At 42.3% G+C, this 12,847-nt stretch overlaps 1 protein-coding gene across 8 annotated transcripts in view; it reads left to right on the top strand.

The window, feature by feature from the left end:
- Nucleotides 1–12,847, top strand: part of LOC119954335 (signal transducer and activator of transcription 5B-like) — a 148,037-nt gene that overhangs the window by 80,569 nt on the left and 54,621 nt on the right. For 4 of the 8 annotated variants that reach the window (XM_038779479.1, XM_038779477.1, XM_038779478.1 and 1 more), the window contains one exon: nucleotides 9,728–9,834. The exons of 3 other annotated variants lie outside the window; for them this stretch is intronic. The gene's annotated coding sequence lies outside the window, so the exon portion shown is untranslated. Of the gene's footprint in view, nucleotides 1–9,727; nucleotides 9,835–11,494; nucleotides 11,585–12,847 lie in introns of those variants that run through there. One more of the 8 variants, XM_038779485.1, reaches the window with a different exon arrangement.

Here is a 12,847-nt window from a genome sequence, read left to right as displayed (position 1 = left end):
AGAGTAGTAAGGGTGTGGAATGCCCTTCCTGCAACAGTAGTGGACTCGGCAACACTAATGCATTCAAATGATCATTGGATAGGCATATGGACGATAAGGGAATAGTGTAGAGGGACTTTAGAGGGGTTTCACAGGACGGCACAACATCGTGGGCCGAAGGGCCTGTACTGCGCTGTTATGTTCTATGTACATGGAGAGAAATCTGGATAAATACCCTGATCAATCTAACACTGATAGCAGACTTAATTATAGGATTTTCCAAAAATCACTAGCCCACCCCAATCCTTAGAGTTGTCACTTCTATATTATTCAGTAAAATTTACTTTAAGCAAAATGATGACTTGTGATCAGCTCATGATTTAACCCCATACTGTCACCTGTTATTCACCAGGATCTTGTGTCCATTCTGAAGTTGCTTTTCTGATATTCCCATCCTACGTATTGCAGTCAGTTCCTGTCCACTTCATTGTTCATCCAGGGGCAGGATGCCAAAGCTGGTATCCTCTTTACTCCATGGATTGCTTGAGACAGGACATTGGGGGAACTGATAAGAACTGTTCACTGAGTTAACTGTGAAATTTGCTGACCACATAATCCCGTTTGTCTCAAAAGCATGGGCCAGTTAGTTAGCTTAAATCCCATCATGCATTATGACCACTGCTTGTAGCAAGAGTTTTAAAATACAGATTTAATGGTTAATAATGATTACTGGGTATACTTTCTATGATTAATCTCAATCCTTAATAAACTAATTTATGTAGAACTATTATCTTGTATCGTAACTATTCAGTTTTAGGAGGTCTCACCTCTTGACATCCCTTCAATTACCATGTACTATCCACCCTCAAAATCAGTACTCCATGTTGAACACCACATGAAAGAAGCACTGAGGATGGTGGGCTGGGAAGGAAAGGAAACTTCAATGTCCTTCACCAAGAGTGGCTTGGAAATACCTCCACAGACTTGACTGGCCGATTCCTAAAGGGCGTAGCTGCTAGACTGGTTCTGTGGCAGGTGGTGAGGGAACCAACAAGAGTGAAAAACATACTTGACATTCTCACAGTAGGTGAATCTGTCCATGATACTATTGGTAGGAGTGATCACCGCACAGACCTTGGAGTCAAAGTCCTGTCTTCACATTGAGGATACCCTCCATCGTATTGTTTGGCACTATCACTGTGCTAAATGAGATAGACTTTGAACACAACTAGCAGCTGAAGACTGGGTTTCCATGAGGCGCTGTTAGCAGCAGAATTATATCGACCACAATCTGCAACCTCATGGCCCAGCATATTCCCCACTCTACCATTACCACCAAGCCGGGAGCTCATCCGTGGTTCAATGAAGATTACAGAAAGGAATGCAGGAGCAACACCAGGCAAACCTAAAAATAAGGTGTCAAACTGTCAAATTGGTGGACTGCTTGTATGCCGAACAGCATAAGCAGCATGAAATAGACAGAGATAACAATTCTACAATCGACGCATCAAATCCTAAGCCCTGGAGTCCTGCCACCTCCTGCCATGAATGGTGGTGAACAATTAAACAACTCACTGGAGGAGGAGGCTCTACAAATAACCACATCCTCAATGATAGAGGAGCCTGACGCACCATTGCATAAGATCAGGCTGAAGCATTCGCAACGTTTCTCAGCCAGATATGCCAAGTGGATGATCCATGACGACCTCTGGAGTAGGTCCCCAACATAACAGATGTCAGTCTGCAACCAATTCGGTTCACTTCACGTGATATCAAGACCTGAGAGCGCTGGATAGTGCAAAGGCTGACAATATTCCAGCAATAGTACTGACGACCTGTGCTCCAGAATCTGCTGCGCCCCTAGCCAAGCTGTTCTACAACACTGGCATCTAACCGGTAATGTGGAAAATTGCTCGGGCATGTTCTGTACAGAATGAACAGGACAAATCCGGTCTCGGCTTCAGGATTTCACTGCAAGAGTTCTTTAGGCTAGTGTCCTTGGCCCAACCATCTCCAGCTGCTTCATCAATGACATTCCTTCCATCATGAGGTCAGAGGTGGGGATATTTACTGATAACTGCACAATGCTTAGCACCATTTGCTACTTGTCAGATACTGAAGTAGTGTATGCCCAAATGCAGAAAGACCTAGACAATATTCAGGTTTAGGCTGACATGTAACATTTGTGACACACAGTGCCAGACGATGACCACCTCAACAGGAAGATTTAACTATCGTCCCTTAACATTCAGAGGCATTATTATTGCAGAGTCACACTACCAACATCCTAGGGGGTTACCGTTGACCAGAAACTGTATTGGACCAGCCTTATAAATACAGTAGCTACAAGAGCAGGTCAAAGACTGGGAATCCTGCGGTGAGTAACTCGCCTCCTGACTGCCCAAAGCCAATCCACCATCTACAAGGCACAAGTCAGGAGTGTTATGGAATATTTTCTACTTACCTAAATGAGTACAGCTCCAACAGCTCTCAAAACGCTTGACACCATCCAGGACAAAGCAGCCCATTTGATTGCTACCCCTTCCAGAAACATTCAATCCCTCCACTATTGATGAACAGTGGCAGCCATGTACACCACCTACAAGGTGCATTGCAGTAGCTCACCATTGTTCCTGAGGCAGCACCTTCCAATTCCATGACCAGTACCATCTAGAGCAGCAGATACCTAGGAACACGACCACCCGGAGGTTCCCCTTCACATCACTCACCATCTTGACATGGAAATGTATTGCCGTTACTCCACTATCGCTGGGTCAAATTCCTGGAACACCTTCTGGAACAACACTGTGGATGTACCTAAGGGGACTATGGCGGTTCACAAAGGCACCTCACCACCGTACCAGCCTCCCGAACAGGCGCCGGAATGTGGCGACTAGGGGCGTTTCACAGTAACTTCATTTGAAGCCTACTTGTGACAATAAGTGATTTTCATTTCACCTTCTGAAGGGCAATTGGCAAAGGCAATAAATGCTGGCATAGGCAGTCGTGTCCACATCCCGTGAATATTTTGAAAATATGTGAATATTTTAAAAATATGGCTGGAGGCTTGCAGCTATGCGACTAGTAAATGTTGGCAATGTCTTCATTTAAAATGTTGATATTCAAGGATTGCTCAAAATGTTCACATTGATGATAAGTGCACATCGCGCACAATTTATTTCACGATCGCTAATTCTGAAGTATTTCTGTGCTGTATCAGTGAGTCATCACAATGAGTGGTTGATCTATAGAGACTTGGAAGGTTCCATGCTAAAATCCATTGTGTTGAAGTGATTGTTTTGAGCTGGGGTAATGTTTCTTATTTGCATTCTTCCCTGCATTGCGGAGGTGAGAATCAGCTGGGAGTCCTTTCCTGATCTGCGTCCTGTGAAGGTCATGCATCTGTACATTGTAATTGACTGCAATGTCTTTTGCTGCTGAATCACTTGGACACATTAACTGGCCTCATAAACAGGAAAAGGAGCTACCTTTGAAAGGTACTTCTGATCAACTAGCTCCAATAGAACCACATGTTCGAACAGGTTCAATCGTTTGCATTTTTGTTAGATGTTATACTGGATTAGTCCGTGATACTGAATCGGATGCCGAGGTTCCATCTACCCGAAACTACCTTTACCTGTCAACATTTGGGTTCGACAACAGCTAAATTGTGATTGAATGAACAACCCTCTTCACAGTACTTGAGCTCAATGTTGCCAAGTTATTCTTTTCGAACAAACTGAGGCTTAGGCTATGAGCAAATCAACTCTTTTATTTATTTACTTGAATCAATTAAAAGTACTGAAATTTACAAGCTTCACTTTTTGTTTTTTATCAAGAGTAATAAAGTTTTCTGTTTGCGTACAGTTTCTCAGTTATGTGGTAAAACACTGGCCCTGTCTCTGCTGTCTAACTCATCAGATGTGGGCACGACAGTTGGTTTATAGAGCTGTAGGTTAAAAAGACTACAAAGAATATCCAGAATTCTACTTTAGAAGACCCCCATATCTTCACTCCAGATATAGCTGACAATGCAAACCACTAACAGCATGGCAATCAACTAGCCTGTTTTGAAATTGTATGGGACAGCTTGACTAATTCACCTGTGCCAAATAGTTCATATTACATTTGGTAGCTTGTAATTAGCACCACAAACAGCCAGCTATCAAAGATCGTATCAAATAAAACAGCAGCAGTGGCTATTTAATTGACGTTACACTCCCTTAAAATGCTACAATATCATCTTGGGGATGCTTGATTTTCAAGGGTCAAAAAATGTCTCTATTCTAGGAAAAATGGAGGGTTGTAGTGAATTATACTCATATAATTTGCAGAAATTGAAAGCTGTATCCAAATACTGGCATCATTTCAATGACCCCAATCATATTTCTCATTTTGAACATTATAGAGTGCATAAATGCCGAAAAGGAAACAAGTGCAGGTAGCGCATGTTTGAATGCATTTTTGCATGACAGTTTAAGGTCAATGAAGGATATTAACTAGTTCTTCAACTTTTCATGTGCTGCTCATTCCTGAATTTGGTTTCCTACATCAGACTACAAATCCAGTTGGTTTATCCATTCTGTTGTAGAATAAAAATGCTAGCGCAGGAGCTTGCCTCGCCTGTGCTGTTGCTTGTTCTTCAAAAGATAGTACTGACTGCAATCTCCTCCTCTTCTCCATATTCTTTTAATTTCTCTTTTCAGTATTTCCGCGATGCATCTGGATTAACTGTGGTCTGTTCCACCCTTGCCTCCAAAGGCAGGACTTTCATGTCAATAGGATATCATCTTTATGCTGAATTATATTGTCACTTGTGTTTGTAAAATATTGCAACTGATTGCAATCGTGGTAATTTTCCTTTTTGTTTGAATGCCGTAACATAATGCACACATTACCTCAGACATCGACATAGAATTTACAGTGCAGAAGGAGGCCATTCGGCCATCGAGTCTGCAATGGCCCTTGGAAAGAGCACCCCACTTAAGCCCACACCTCCGCCACATATCCGTAACTCAGCAACCCCACCCAACCGTTTGGTCACCAAGGGCAATTTAGCATGGCCAATCCAACTAACCTGCACATCTTTGGACTGTGGGAGGAAACCGGAGCTCCCGGAGGAAACACATGCAAACATGAGGAGAACGTGCAGACTCCATACAGACAGTGACCCAAGCTAGGAATGGAACCTGGGACCCTGGAGCTATGAAGCGACAGTGCTAACCACTACTAACGTGCATGTTTGTAGTTTTGAATTAACATTAGTGACGAAGTATATAGTAGGATGATTTTTTCAAAAGTCTCCTTGGTCAATAAAGAAATAGTATCCTAGTTTAGGCATTTGGCATTTGTATTAGAAATTGCAGCACGGTTCAATTCCCGTAACAGCCTCCCCGAATAGGCTCCGGAATGTGGCGACTAGGGGCTTTTCACAGTAACTTAATTGAAGCCTACTCGTGACGATAAGCGGTTTTCATTTCATTTTTTCATTTCCAAATTGTTGGTGGAGAAGTGCTGTGTAACTTTTAAGAGTTACTTCCTCCCCAGTGCAGCTGGTGACTCCTGGGAGCCGGGTGACTGTGGCCTCAAACAGGCTGTGCATATTTAGATGAGCCTAATAGCTCATTTAAATATGATTATCTGTATCACACCCAGTGAGGACATGATCCAGATCACACAAGGCACGGTGGATCAGGTGACGCTCAAGCGGTTCGGTGCCCAGCGCAAAGCCTGTTTTGGACCTCCCCGGCGATGCACCCAGCGTAATGGGATCGTCACCGAACCCAATGTGGTGGGGAAATCCTTAATGGTTATTAAAAGAGGAAAAACTGCTATTGCCTCTTTTTAAAAATCGTATACATTGTTCAAGTACTATCGTTAGATGTTCGTACAACACACAGTACATAGAACATAGAACAGTACAGCACAGAACAGGCCCTTCAGCCCTCAATGTTGTGCCGAGCCACGATCACCCCACTCAAACCCACGTATCCACCCTATACCTGTAACCCAACAACCCCCCCCTTAACCTTACTTTTATTAGGACACTACGGGCAATTTAGCATGGCCAATCCACCTAACCCGCACATCTTTGGACTGTGGGAGGAAACCGGAGCACCCGGAGGAAACCCACGCACACAGGGGGAGGACGTGCAGACTCCACACAGACAGTGACCCAGCCGGGAATCGAACCTGGGACCCTGGAGCTGTGAAGCATTTATGCTAACCACCATGCTACCCTGCTGCTGGATATTTATGTTAACACATTAGTGTAGCCTGTAAATTCTTTTTGGTGGACATCTGTAATCTGATGGAAATTTTGAAGGTGCCAAAGGGAACGGGTGGTGTAAATCGGGGAAACTATTTCTTCTACTGGGAGAGTCCAGGACTAGGGGGCATAGACAGAAAATTAGAGCCAAATCTTTATGGAATGAAATTAGGAAACACTTCTACACACACAGGCTAGCAGAAGTTTGGAACTCTTTTCTGTAAACAACAATAATGCTAGATCAAATGCTAATTTTAAATCTGAAATTTGATGGATTTTTGTTAACCAAAGTTACAGAGGGGAACATATGGACATGCAGCAGGAGTAGACCATTCATCCCTTGAGCTTGCTCTGCCATTTGATAAGATCATGACTCTGATATCCCACCTACCCCCGATAACCTAGCACCCTTGCATACCAAGAATCTATCCATCTCAGCCTTAAAAATATTTAAAGAATCTGCTACCGCCACCTTTTCACGAATTAGGTCCAAAGACTCACGACTTTCTGAGCGAAAAAATGTCCCTTAATCTCCGTTTTAAATGGGTGATCCGTTATTTTTATAACCTTGACCCTTAGTTTGAGATTCTCTGACAAGAGGAAAGTGCCTCTACAAATGCACACTGTCAAGATCCCTCAGAATTTTATGTTTCAATCAAATTGCCTCTAATTCTTCTGAACTCCAGCAAATGCAAGCTTAGACTGTCCAACCTTTCCTCAAGACAATCTGCCCATTCCAGCTATTAGTCTGGTAAACTGTCTCTGAAGTGCTTCCAATGCATTTACATCCTTCCTTAAAAAAGGTGACCAATACTGTACACAATACTGCAGATGTGATCTCACTAGTGCCCTGTACAACTGAAACATAATCTCCCTACTTTTGTATTGCATTCCCCTCTCGGTAAATGGTAACATCCTATTAGTTTTCCTAATTGCTTACTGTACCTGCATACTGACCGTTTGTGATTCATGGACTGGGACCCCAGGATATAGGGCAAAAGCAAATTATGCAAGTTAGGTCACAGAGTGGCCATGATCTCATTTAATGGCGGATTAGTCTCGAGGAGTTAAATGGCCTAAAAGAAAGTTGCACAACATTTTAAAATCAAATTTCAGGCAACTGGGGAGACATTTCAAGCAGGTTAACAGGATGTGTTCGGATAGATAGCAGTTTCTGATGTTGAACAGAATTAGTTGAATTCTTATCTGTTGGATACACATTACTGTGGTGGTTTGAAAAACGTGGCAAGCCGAAAGTGACCCAATTGAGTTCTGAATTATTTCTCTCAGACCGAATTGCTGTTGCATTACATCACAGGACAACACACAATAAGCATGTGAACATCGTTGATGAGCACAACTTCTGGAATGTTGCACATGTCCTGCAGCCTATTGTTATGCCTTTCCTATGGAAGTTTCTTCAGTTTGAATAATTTCCTTCAAAGACTAAAGCATTATAAAATAATCAATCGAATCTTGTATTTATTTTCTGGCACATCATTTGCATCTATACATAGGATTATCCTAGCATAACATGGGTGAAAAACACTTGGACACATTATTTTCAATCTTGTACTGTTTAGAAGGCCCTGGCCCGTGTTGGATGCTTTGCCCAAATTTCTTTCACCCATTCTTGATCCAAGGGTTGGTCATGTTATGAATATGCCTTCTCTCCTGATTTCTATTCTCCACTGCCCTCACGGCCTGTCCCGTAGAGAGGCAAGACCATGCTCTGTTAGCATCCATCCACGCCATTTTGGGTCTTCCTTGTGTGCGCGGTTACCAGGTCTTTTGCCTGGCATTATCTTTCTAAACACTCCTCTTCGCATGATATGACCAAAATTGCACAAATATGAGCTTGGAGAGTAACTATGCATTTATCCTTTTCTTGCATTGGGTATGAGTGTCGCTGGTTAAACTATCATTCATTTTTCATCCCAAATTGCCCTCAAAGTGTTGGTGAGCTGCATTCTTGAACAGCTGCAGTCCATATAGTGTAGGTACACCCACAGTGCTGTTAGATAGGGAGTTCCATGATTTTGACCCAGGGACAGTGAAGGAATGGTGATATAGTTCCAAGTCAGAATGGTATGTGGCTTGGAGGGGAACGTGCAAGTAGTAATGTTCCATGTATTTGCTGTGCTTGTCCTTCTAGATGGTTGTGGTTGCAGGTTTGGAAGGTGCTGTCAAAAGAGGAGAGTTGCTGTCGTGCATCTTGTAGATGGCACACGGGTCTCCCTCTCTAGGTCAGCGGTAAAGATGCTGGATGGGGTGCTAATCAAGTGGCTGCTTTGTCCCAGATGATATTGAGTTTCTTGAGAAGCCACACTCTCAGCATGTGGAAACTGTTCTATCACGTTCCTGACTTGTGCCTTGCAGATGGTGGGTGGGCTTTGGGGAATCAGGAGATACTCGCTTCAGAGTTTCCAGAATTCTCACAACTACAGTATGTGTATGGTTGGTCCAGTTCAGTTTCTGGTCACTGATGATCCCCAGAATGGTGATGCAGGCCAAGTCCAAACTTTCTATTTCATATTTCTGTAGTTTCTAACAGGAGGTGCTGGATGCAATCAGAAGGGGCAGATTGGGCAGCACGGTAGCTCAAGTGGCTAGCACTGTGGCTTCACAATGCCAGGATCCCAGGTTCGATTCCCTGCTGGGTCACTGTCTGTACGGAGTCTGCACGTTCTCCCAGTGTCTGTGGGTTTCCTCCGGGTGCTCCGGTTTCCTCCCACAGTCCAAAGACGTGCAGGTTAGGTGGATTGGTTATGATAAATTGCCCTTGGTGACCAAAAAGGTTCGGAGGGATTATTGGGTTACGGGGATAGGGTAGAAGTGAGGGCTTAAGTGGGCCGGTGCAGACTCGATGGACCGAATGGCCTCCTTCTGCACTGTATGTTCTATGTTCTAAAATCTTCGAGCTATGTTTTCTTCATTATTGAACCAGATGTGTTTTATATGACAATCAACGACGGCTTCATGGAAATTTAATTCCAGTTTCTAAATTGAATTCAATTCATCTGCCAAGGTGGGATTCAAACCCAGAACACTGGGTGATAAATCGAGTGATTTTACCACTATGCCACCCTTAGTCTGTGATAGGGTTAAGGGAAGGAGGGATTAACTAACAACAAATTTCATGATTCAAAAGCCAATGCCAGAACTTCCCATACAGACTGAACACAAGTTGGCCACTTGTTTAAAGCAAATAAGTGGTTGGGCAACAAAAATTAATGAGTGAATAGGGCACAAATGGCAACAAAAAAAAGAGACCATTGATCCCAGTATCACTGAGACAGAATAAGATGTTTACCTCTTAGATATCCGTGGGCAGTTGCTATATGCAAATTGTCTGCTATGTTTCTCTACATTTCAACAACAACCTCTATCCAAAAGTTTAATTAGTTGTGGAATGTTTTGGGATGTCCTGATATGCAAGATGCAATGTACATCTAAGCTGTTTCTTTTCTGTGTATGTAGAACACAATTGAATCGGGAAGTGACACTGATTGACATTATTATCCAATGTAGCAGTGTTTGGTGGTAAAGAAGAAGACGCTGCTTGGTGAGATAAAATCAAGACCAAGGTAAATGTTTCACATTGAGGCATAACACATTACATATGTGTGAACTAACATCAAATGCCATGTAATACCAGCTGTAATGAAGACTCTCATTGATGTTCTGAAATAATTTAGTCAAAAATTGAGTTTAATGCTCAATTAAAATTTTTTAATTCCACAGAAAGATAATGTGATTTAAATTAAATACTTTGCTTTTGCTATGTCAGTAAGGTAAACTGATTAAAATTACAAAATATTTCTGAGGGCCTGTTCCTGATTATTTCTTGACTCTTGGAGGATCTGCTTCCAGCTCCGTCAGTATTTAAATCAAGGTTATGTTCAGTTTATTATTTCATGGGGTGTGGGCGGTGGCTGGCATTTATTGCCTATCACTAATTCCCATCCTTTGAACAAAATGGCTTGTTGGGCCATTTCAGAGAAGAAGAAAAGTGACTCGACCATGGCGTATAAAAGGAATTAATGATAGTATTACATTCACAGAGGACTCCGATAAAATTGCTAAAAATAGCAAGCCTGAGGATTGGGAGCAGTTCAGTATTTAGCAAATGAGGACCAGGAGTTTGATTAAGAGGGGAAAAATAGAGTAAGAGGATAAACTTGCATGTAACATAAAAGTAGACAGTAAGCTTCTATAAGTATATAGAAAGAAAAAGATTAGTAAAGACAAATATGGGTCCCTTACTTCCCGAAACATGAGAATTATAACAGACAACAAGGAAATGGTAGAGCAATTAAACAATTAATTTAGTTCTGCCTTCCTGGACAAAAACTCATAACTTCCCAGAAGTGCGAAGGGACTAAGGGTTTAGTGAGAAGGAGGAATTTAAGGAAATTAGTATTACTAAAAAAAAATAGTGCTGGAGAAATTAATGCGACTGAAAGCTGATAAATCCTCGGGGCCTGATAATCAGGAAGTGGCCATGGGAATAATGGATGTGTTATCTTCTGAAATTCTGAAGATTCTGGAATAGCCGCAGCAGATTGGAGGGTGGCAAATGTAACCTCACTATTTAAAAAAAGGAAGGAGGGAGAAAACTGAATCACAGACCAATTAACCATACATCAGTGGTAGGGAAAATGCTACCATCTATTATAAAGGGTGTGCATTGACCACAATGCTCCCCGGACAGGCACCGGAATGTGGCGACTAGGGGCTTTTCACAGTAACTTCATTGAAGCCTACTCGTGACAAGCGATTTTTATTTCGTTTTCATTTTCAAAGGCCACCCTCTTGGTGTTCAATGTCGCCACCCATCTTGCCTTCATATCCAACCTCTGAGGGAAACACCTGCCCCACTCATTCCTTCAGCCTCGTTCGATCCCCGAACTTCAGGTGTGTCTCCTGCAGAATCACCATGTCCGCCTTCAGACTTCTCAGATGCATGAACATATGCAACTGTTCAACTGGCCCATTCAACCCTTGCACAATGAAGGAAGATTTTAAAGTGTGTTTTTGGGAGTTGGGTTTGGAAACCTTGTGATGATTATCAGGGAGGATATTTTTAAAATACAATATTGAGTGCCCAATTCAGTTTTTCCAATTAAGGGACAATTTCGTGTGGCCAATCCACCTACTCGGCACATCTTTTGAGTTATGGGGGTGAAACCCACGCAAACACGGGGAGAAACCACACGGACAGTGACCCAGAGCCGGGATCGAACCTGGGACCTCGGCGCTGTAAGACAGCAGTGATCTTGGAGGATTTTAAGGAGAAACCCATAGGCACAACCCACAACTTCGGTTCAGAACAGAGTATGTGTATTTGACTACAGTCATTGTGTGTGCTTAAAAGGGACTTTGTGTTAATGGGACAATTTGTAGCTTAAGATGTACGTTGTAGTTGGTGTTTATTGTTATGATGTCCTGGGCCAATGTGCGGTCAATCCCAGCCTCATTTGACCCAGAATCTCAACACGGTTGAAATTTACTTTTATTTCAAAATACCCAGGTCTTCGGCTGCCCAATGACTCCAGGTTTGTAAATTTAAACACAATTAACTTTGTGTTATTATCACCGACAAATAAACAGAGGGGAAAGAGGGGTGTAAAATAATGATCAAAGTAAAAGGATAAGAGTCTTTGTTTTAGATGGGACATCTTCCAGTTAGTTTCTTTCAGTCTAGGCTTTCAGAAGCCTCATCTTTTCTTTCAGCTTGTGATAGTTTTTACTGTAGACTCTCAGAAATAGCAGGCATTTGAGTGAGAGAGAGGGACAGCATCTTTCAGGGTCTAAAAGCTTCTGCCTTCAGGTAGTAGGCAACAGAGCAGAGAGAGAGCTGCTTCCACCTCGAGGGTCCAATGGCTTCTCTCGGGTTCTCTCTGGAGAAACCCCATCTGACAGGAACGAATCGCAGTTGGTTGTTGGGCAGAATACTGTCCCTGGCCAATCCGTTGGTCACTAGCCAGCCAATCGAAGAAAACCCCTCCAATCTCTTGGCTGCCCAAAATAGAAAACTTTGCAACACAGTATATTATTTTGACACTTTGCGTTTCTTACATTTAAGTCGAGAAGAGGAAGTATGTCTCCATTAACGTTCCATGGACCAAAAATAATAAAGACAAAATAAAAGAAATAGGAATTAAATTAACAGGAAGGGAAATCTGTGTCTTTTTAGTGGGGAGCAAAGGAGTATTGTACTAAATCCAATTTGTGCATGTTAAATTAATGTTTTTTCCTTGTTGCTAAAATAAATTAGTGGTCCTGAGAGTCTGTTCCTGGTTTATAAAGAAAATAAAAGTTAGCCTTTTGAGCCAGGGTTCAATTCCAGGAGCTCTCCGTCCAGTTATAACATTTGTTATGGGCCAGGGTGTAGAGAACCCCAAAGTGTATCATGGAGTTCACCTGACCCACAACTTTTAATAGATTGTGGTATGGGGAGCACACGGCCCACTCTACAGGTGTGGTACAGCAGAAATGGAAAAGTATTTTTTGAAGCAAAACAATGTTTATTCTATTAACTCAAGTTAACATTTTTTTAAAAACAGTGAACATCATAGCAACCATTAATTCAAATAC

The sequence above is a fragment of the Scyliorhinus canicula genome, chromosome 19 (genome assembly GCF_902713615.1).
Source record: "Scyliorhinus canicula chromosome 19, sScyCan1.1, whole genome shotgun sequence".
NCBI lineage: Eukaryota > Metazoa > Chordata > Chondrichthyes > Carcharhiniformes > Scyliorhinidae > Scyliorhinus > Scyliorhinus canicula.
Note: the sequence above shows the minus strand (reverse complement) of the source record. Positions and strands in the feature narration are given on the sequence as shown.